Source organism: Aulonocara sp. 'chitande type north' Nkhata Bay, linkage group LG18, assembly GCF_057382095.1.
Source record: "Aulonocara sp. 'chitande type north' Nkhata Bay isolate Kocher_YH1m ecotype deep benthic linkage group LG18, A_spYH_male_GT1.1, whole genome shotgun sequence".
Taxonomy (NCBI): domain Eukaryota; kingdom Metazoa; phylum Chordata; class Actinopteri; order Cichliformes; family Cichlidae; genus Aulonocara; species Aulonocara sp. 'chitande type north' Nkhata Bay.
The window spans coordinates 17,440,104-17,447,905 of NC_141361.1; the positions used below are offsets into that span (position 1 = coordinate 17,440,104).

Below are 7,802 nucleotides of genomic sequence, written 5' to 3' on the forward strand. Positions count from 1 at the left end.
CAGGTTATAACACCTGGATCAGAAAAACTGGTCAATCTCGCTCTTCCACTGCACTTGGCATCCACCCCATTTGATGTTTTATGTCTTGGTTAGCTTATGTTTGAACAATTATCTATTGTTCAAGTAAACCTTTTGTGTGGATCCCCTTTTTGTCACATAAATGCGACATTATGAAAGTTGTTATGGTCCACTGAAACAGTGTAAAATGTTTTGTGGACTTCAGGAAGAATACCTGCTGGATTGCTGTAATTAAAAGGCTATCATAGGGTGAGAGGCTGGGTACATCTTGGACACGTTGCCAGTCTGTCACAGGTCCAACATAGACAGACAGACAACCCTTCATGCTTACATTCACACAGTATCCCCGTTTAGCCTAACATGAATGTCTTTAGACTGTGGGAAAACCCAGAGACAACATCAGCTTTCTTTGAACACAAGATTTTCTTACAGTGAGGTGACAGTGCTAACCAGTGCACCGTCGTGCCACCCTAAACAGAAAACTCTTCAATTAAAAAATAATAATAATAACAAAACAAAAACAAAAACAAAATGCAACTTTAATGAAATAATGTACATTTAAGAATGTCACTTTTTTGATTACTAAAAACAAGACAAAGAGGAAGGCCTTGAGACCGAAATAGGACCTGATCATTCCTAAAAACTTTAATCATTCAACAGAAAAATAAAAATATAAGTAAGTAAAAAGTAAAATAGGCAAGTAAAAAAAAAAAATTAAAATGACAAAATCACTGTCACTATTTTTCAACTTCAGTGTCAATATTATTGGACTTTACTTTTAAATTTTACCCAAACCATCATCATCACTATTATTATTTTATTTTCTATTGCTAAAGTAAAGTTAATTCCAGCATTTAGGCACAGGAGACAAAGCGGGTTGTCTATCGTCAGAAGGTCAATGGTTCGATTCCCAGCTACTCTAGTCTGTCCCTGTAGTGTTGTTCTGCAAGATACTGAACCCCAAGCTGCTCCTTATGCATCCATTGCAGTGTAAGCGGGTAAGAAGGTGCTTAGGTAGAGAAAAAAGTCCTTGTATGAAAGTGTGGATGAGGCTTGTAGTTAAAAACACTTTGGGTGCTCAGTTATAGTAGAAACGCGCTAAATAAGTACCAGTCCATTTACTGTTTACTGTGATTACTATCAGTTAGATGGATCAGAGTTTATATCTAAAATGCCTTCCATATTGAAATGTCCTTGTTTAAAAATAAAAACCATCATATGTACGCTTATGCTGCACCAGTAAAAGAAATATGAGCTAAAGTATAAAACCAAAGTTCAATATGTGGTGGGAGAAAACCACATACAAAGTTTGAGGTAGGCATGCAGACAGACACACACACACAGTGCATGCAAACACATTTCCTGTCACACCACACAAGGCGCCGTCTTCCTGTAAAGGACATGTTGTGTGTAAACTGCGAGAACGTGGCAGATATCTAAAGCCTCTTGATGGCTACGTACACTACAGTCGGTTTGAAGTGAGTATAAAATTTACAAGGATTGTGTGTATGTGGAGAAGACGTGTGGGAACACTGTTGCTAGTAAACACTTTCTAGGATGATCACACTGCTGTGCACAGTATCACTAAAATCGCGAGCTGCAGACACAAATCATGATGCTAAAAACATGCTCTTAATGGAAACGTTGTTTGATTTACTAGTCAGGCCTATTTAGTGGCCCATGAGTGACATGACTAATGATCCTGTATGAGGTATTCAATTACTAAAGACCCTCGAATGAACCCAAATTAGAGACTCAGCTTCCTTGTGTATTTTGTACTTTTAATAATTTGTGGTTGTGTAATTGGAGATCAATACCTCCTGCTATATAATTAAATCACTGACTGAGAAAGTACACAATTTCTACACAAAAGACGAGCATCTGCAGGAGTGAAGGAGCTTGCACCACAGTAACAGAAAGTAAATTCAGCAGAGTCCAACCAGATCATGTCTTTAAATATATTCTGTTATTTTTTATTTCTATTTTATGTAAAATCAGGGGAAATCTACTATTTTTTTCATGGTTCCAGGTCTTTGACCCAGTGTTTGGTATTCTGGACTTTGTGAATCTTATTAATTTATTATTGCTTTGATCGTGAAGAGTGGGTTACATTTTCTAGTTTAGTTTTTTCTTATGAGTTTTCTCATTATGCTATTTATCTGATTCAGGGTTATTTTAGGTTCTTCGAATTCCATTAGCGCTCCCCTCTTTCTGTCTTTTCCTCAGAGTCTCGTCTCTGTTTATTTACCTTCCTGTGTCGCTCTCTCTCTCTCTCTGTCCCTTGCTCTCTGTCCATCTCTCTCGCCCTCTCTTGTGCCCTCTCACTCTTTCCCTGCATCAAGTTGTGTGTCTTAGTCTGCATTTCAGTGCGTTTCCTGTTTTATTTTGATAGTCCTTGTCTCTTGTGTTTTACGATCAGTTTCCTTCTCTTACTTGTTATGTCTAATTTGTTCCCACTGTGTTTCCCAGCTTGTGTATATATTGTCTCAGTCTCTCCGTGTCCCTTGTCGGAGTGTCTACTCGTTTGCCCTTGTGTCTCTCAAGTTTCGTATTTTTAGTATTTCCCACTTTAGGTTCTCAGTTCATTTTGGTTTTTCCTTGTTTTGTATCAACTTTAATAAATGGTTCGTTTTTGTTTACTGGTTCCTGTTGTCCTGCGTAATCTGATATTGGGTTCTCTCTCTTCCTCACACGACCTGCGGCCGCAGATATTGCCACTTTTTGCTTACTGTTAATTGAAAAATAAACAAACAGATGGATCCCAGCCTGAGCAAAGACAATAAAAACATAGAGTTAAGCCCAAAAGTGACACAACAATTTTTAGGTCAAGGGGTCTAAGAAATGCACTGCATTAACTGTTTAAGTTCCCATGTTCAGAGGCTCAAATGTAAATGGACAGTGGTGTCATGGTCAGGTGAGTGCTGGTCTTCCAATATTTTATGTAAATTAAAGCAGAAATAATATTTGAAGATAATGTGTCAAACTTGTGTTTTGTAGCTCTTCACTGGAATTCTTAACAGGAAACCCAAAGTGATATAAGTGATGGAGATCATCATTAGGTTGAAAAATTAAAATAAACCTACCACAGAGAGAGCAACAACTTCAGAAGTGGCCAAATCAACTATCTGGTTCAGTCTCGACAAGAATGAATTCACTGACCAGCTCAGCAGTGCCAAAAGATCTGAAAGACGACAGAAGACAACTGAAGTGGATGATCACAGATTATTTCCTTTGTTAAGAAAAACAATTTTACATCAACTTTGTTGATCTGACTGCATGCTTTCCACAGTCTAAAACATTACAAAGAGACAAGCATCCTACTATGGGAAGTAAAACCTTAGTACAATACAAAGCGTGTTTAGAGAGAGCAGACTTTAGACTCATGTGTGTCTGCTGACCACAACTGCTTCCTTATTAAACCTGAGGACCTTCCACTCCCACACACTTCCCCAACAGGCCAGAAACCATCTGCAGGCTAAATTTAGGCCTGCATATTAAGGGAGCTCCTCTTAAGGGAGCTGTGTGAGGTTAGAAGGTGTGTGGAGCTTTCCAGGATCTTTCTAAGTTTAGATTCTTCCGTTAAAGTCACGGTAATGAACAAGAACAGTGTATCATGAGTGTAACTTACATGCTTTAAGATCAAAACATCGATGGAAATTATATTGCTGTAATGCACATTAGGCTATGGGATGTAGCTTACAGTAAGTTTCTTATGTAATAGAAAGTATATCTCATATATTACACGAGCATCTTATCTGGTTTTGAAAATTTAAAGCTGAAAAGAAAAAAGAAGTTATAACCAATTTAACATGAGTGATGGCGATAATTAGTGATGATAAGGGGAAAAGCTCATTTTTGCGAGGTGTAATAAATGATAGATTTCTTGCTGTCTGGGGCAAAGAAGTGTGTCAGACTTTTTAGATAATAGATTTTTTTCTATCAACTTTGATATCTGATTCCTTTTATAAGGGCACGAGGAGAGGAATATATATATATATATATATCAGTTTCCTATAATGTTGGAGCCTGGCTATGATTGGAGGCTTTAGGACTCTTTCTATGAAGTCCTTGGTATAATCTACCAATTATACAACACCTGAGTCTGAAACACCTCCAGAAACTACATACACAGACACTTGTGAAAACACTACAGGCAGCTACATAGAACTAATTAAAAAATAAACATTGAAGGTGATTAGTTTTCTTTGTCACGTAAAAAGGATAAAAGTCATTTTAATATAAAGCATGACGGATCTGGGGAAAACAGTGTTTTCTTACTTGGACATGGAATACTTTCCAGAAAGATCCGTTGATTTTCATAACCATAAATCCATCCAGCCGTTCATTTTCTGAACAGCCTCTCCATTCGGGGTCACGGGGGTGGGTCTGCAGCCTGTCTCTGTCGTCAAAGGGCGAATGGCAGGGTTCACCATTTACAGGTCGCTAATCTATTACAGAGCCAACACAGAGGGACAGACAGTTTAGCATTACCAATTAAACTAGCATGCATGCACCTCGATTGTGGGAGGAAGGTATAGTAGCCGGAGAGAATCCACACAAGGTCCAGGTAAAACCTGAACCCTCCACCCAGAAAAGCCTCAGCCAAGAATCCTCTAGCTGTTTGGTGACCGTGCCAACCACTGCACCATAATGCCACGATTTCAAATAGACCTAACCTTAGATATGTTTTGCTTATATCTATTAGTGAATTTAAAGGCATCATAATCAGTGTGGTGATTGTTTTTGTCAGGTGTATTTGTGCATTACTAGTGCATCTAAATAAGTTCTTTTTTCCTAATTTATTTCTAAAAGATAAACTTTAATATGTTTTATATTTATTGCATGTAAATGTAAACATTTCAACCTTTTTTGCTTTAAATTTAATTTGATTATTATGGTTTGTAGCTCAAGATATTTAGCTATATTTCTTAAGATAGATCAAAAAAGGATTTAGAATAGAACTTCTGGAAAGCATGCTCATTTTATATGCTCAATACTTGATTATGACCTCTTTGATGAAGTGCTGCATCAATGAGGCGTAGCGTGGAGGGGATCAGGTTCCAGCACTGCTGAGGTGTTGGTCTGATAGCAGCCTTGAGATCCTCTGTTTTTCTGGGCTGGGTGATTCTCATCATCGGTACTCACAGTACTCAACAGAAATCATAGATTCTCTGTGGGATTCAGGTCAGAAAAGTTGGCTGCCCAATCAGACATGCCACACCATTTATTACTAGTTTTGGCACTGTGGGCAGGTGCTAAGTCCAGTTGGAAAAGGAAATCATCATCTCCATAAATGTTGTCAGCAGATGGAAGCAAGAAGTGGTCTGAAAGCTCTTGGTAGAGGGCTGTGTTGACTTTGGACTTGATAAAACACAGCTGACCAACCATCACCACCACCAGCAGGTGACACGGCACCCCTAATCATCACAGATTGCAGAAATGTCACACTGGACTTAAAACACCTTGGATTCTGTCCCAGTCTTCCTCCAGACTCTAAATTGTGTTTAAAACTTACTTTCATCTGAAACCTTTGGACCACTGGGCAGCAGTCCAGTTCTTTCTCTCCTCACCAGGGTCAGATGCTGCTGCTGATGTCACTGGTTCAGCCATGGCCTGATATTAGGAATGCAACATTGGATATCCTTTCCTGCAGATGTCTGTGCGTGGTAGCGCTTGATGCACTGACAACAGCCTCAGTCCACTCCTTGTAAAGCCCAAGCTCTTCAGTTGACTTGTCCTGACAATTCTCTCTGGGCTGCGATCATCTCTGTTACTATCACACTTTTCCCTTCCAGGCAACCTTCTATTATTACGCTTCAATACATCACACTGCAAACAGCTAGCCTCTTCAGCACTGACCTTCTGTGGCCTAACCTCTTTGTGGAGGTTGTTGTGGATTTTCATCTTGACAACTGTCAATCAGCAGTCTTCCCTATGATTGTGGTTGTGTCTAATAAACTAAACTGAAAGACACAAAGCAAAACTCCAGTGTCACCTCTCATTTCTTTAAATTTAAGATCTTTTATATTTTTATATTATATTAAGAAAATGGGAAATAGGTGCTGGGATTTATTGAAACATGTACAAACAAACATGGAAATACAGCATTTAAGACAAAAACGGAGGTTGTACAATTCTAATGAGCTTGAACATCAATAATTAGTATGACCACATTTATTCTTCAACACAGCCTAAACTCTGTCAAGATGATCCCGCCTCCATCATGTTTTACAGATGATTGTAGATACTGTTTTATCTCTACCTGACTTCCTTTGTACATATTGATGACAATTTGAACCAAAACATTTAAATTTGGATTCATATTTTCAGATGAGTTCTCATGTGATCTGGCATATAACAGCATTTTCTCCCCTTTCCCCTCATTGAGAATGGCTTCTTGACAGCCATTCTTGAAATGAGACCATTTCTGAGCAGGCTTCAGTGAACTGGAACAGCTGAATGAACAGCTGCACCCCAGAAGGGGTGTCTGTAGCTCAAGAGGTAGAGCAGGACACCGACTAACTGGAAGGGTTGTGGTCCAGTCCTTGGCTGCTCCAGTCTGCATGCCCAAGTATCCTTGGGGAAGATACTGAACCTCAAGTTGCTCTCTGATATATTACTTATATAAAAGTATCAATGTGTGTAATTGTTAGATGGAAAGTCAGAAGTGTTAAGGAAAAAAGCACATGTGTCAATGAGTGCATGTTGTGTAAAGCACTAAGTGCTAGAGCAGAAAAGTGCTGTACAAGAATCATTGACTGGAAGACTACATTTACCATCTCTGAGGTGCTGTGTCTTTGCTAATTGTTTTTTTTTTTTTTTTTTTAAGCACACGACTTTCAGACACTCTGATGCATTTTTTAGGCCTGTTACTTCTTTTGTTCTCGACATGTCCAGTTTCCTCAATATTTTAGGGAGGCATTGCACACCATGCTAAGATATGCCAAGTTTTCTGCACATAGCACTTTGGGATTCACCTTGTTGGTGCAAAAATGATAACAAAATTTGACACAGTTTATCTCTGGCATTTTCCATAGATTCAACTAAAGAAATTTGAACAAACGATTTTTGTGACAAGCTGCTAGCAACAAAATGCCTAAAAATGCCATTTAAAATTGTTTATTTGCTAAGTCATCTGTTATGTGTAAACAACACCGGTTCTTCCCTTTGGTAAGGTACTTTTTAATGCTTGGTTCATAGGTCAGGGTCAAGCGACTCAACAAAGAAACAAAAAACAAAAAATATTCTTCTTAAAATTATGCTTGTTTAAAGTTTGGAAGACCTCTAGAAAACCCAAAGAACTGTTATTTAAAATCAGCTTTTTGGAAGTAAAATACAAAGAAAGGTGAAAAGTGACTCAAAACCTTTGCACACTACTTTTTGCTCAAAACCATGATGAAATATTCTAAAAATCTGAGATACTGAATTTCTGAGTTTCACCAGCCATAATATTTAAAATTAAAACAGCAAAAACTTTAAAATACTCTGCTTTATATGTATTAAATATAGACTTTTTTTTAAATAAAAATGTGAAGCAAAACAACTTTTTTCACGACATTCTACATTTGTGAGATGCACTAGGAGATTTGATGTTGTGTATCTTGCATAAGTTGTATTTTGTTGCATTTATAATATACTAAATTTGTGCTGCTACTATACCTCGAATACGTCTCTCTTCTAGAAGAACTTTGATTTGAGCGCAACGTCCTGGTGAAATAAAGGTAAACAAACATAATTTAAACGCGCACACAAACACTAATAAAACAAAATCCCAGTTGGTTTTG

General features: G+C 37.9%; 1 long non-coding RNA gene across 1 annotated transcript; it reads right to left on the reverse strand.

Annotated features, from left to right (window-relative positions):
• Window positions 1-2,019: 2,019 nt before the first annotated feature.
• On the reverse strand, window positions 2,020-7,793 carry LOC147308319 (uncharacterized). Its single transcript, XR_015126255.1, has 4 exons — window positions 7,678-7,793; window positions 4,297-4,466; window positions 3,102-3,199; window positions 2,020-2,784 (listed from the first exon to the last, which is right to left on the reverse strand). It is a non-coding gene; the product is annotated as an uncharacterized LOC147308319 (long non-coding RNA).
• Between the last annotated feature and the right edge of the window lie 9 nt (window positions 7,794-7,802).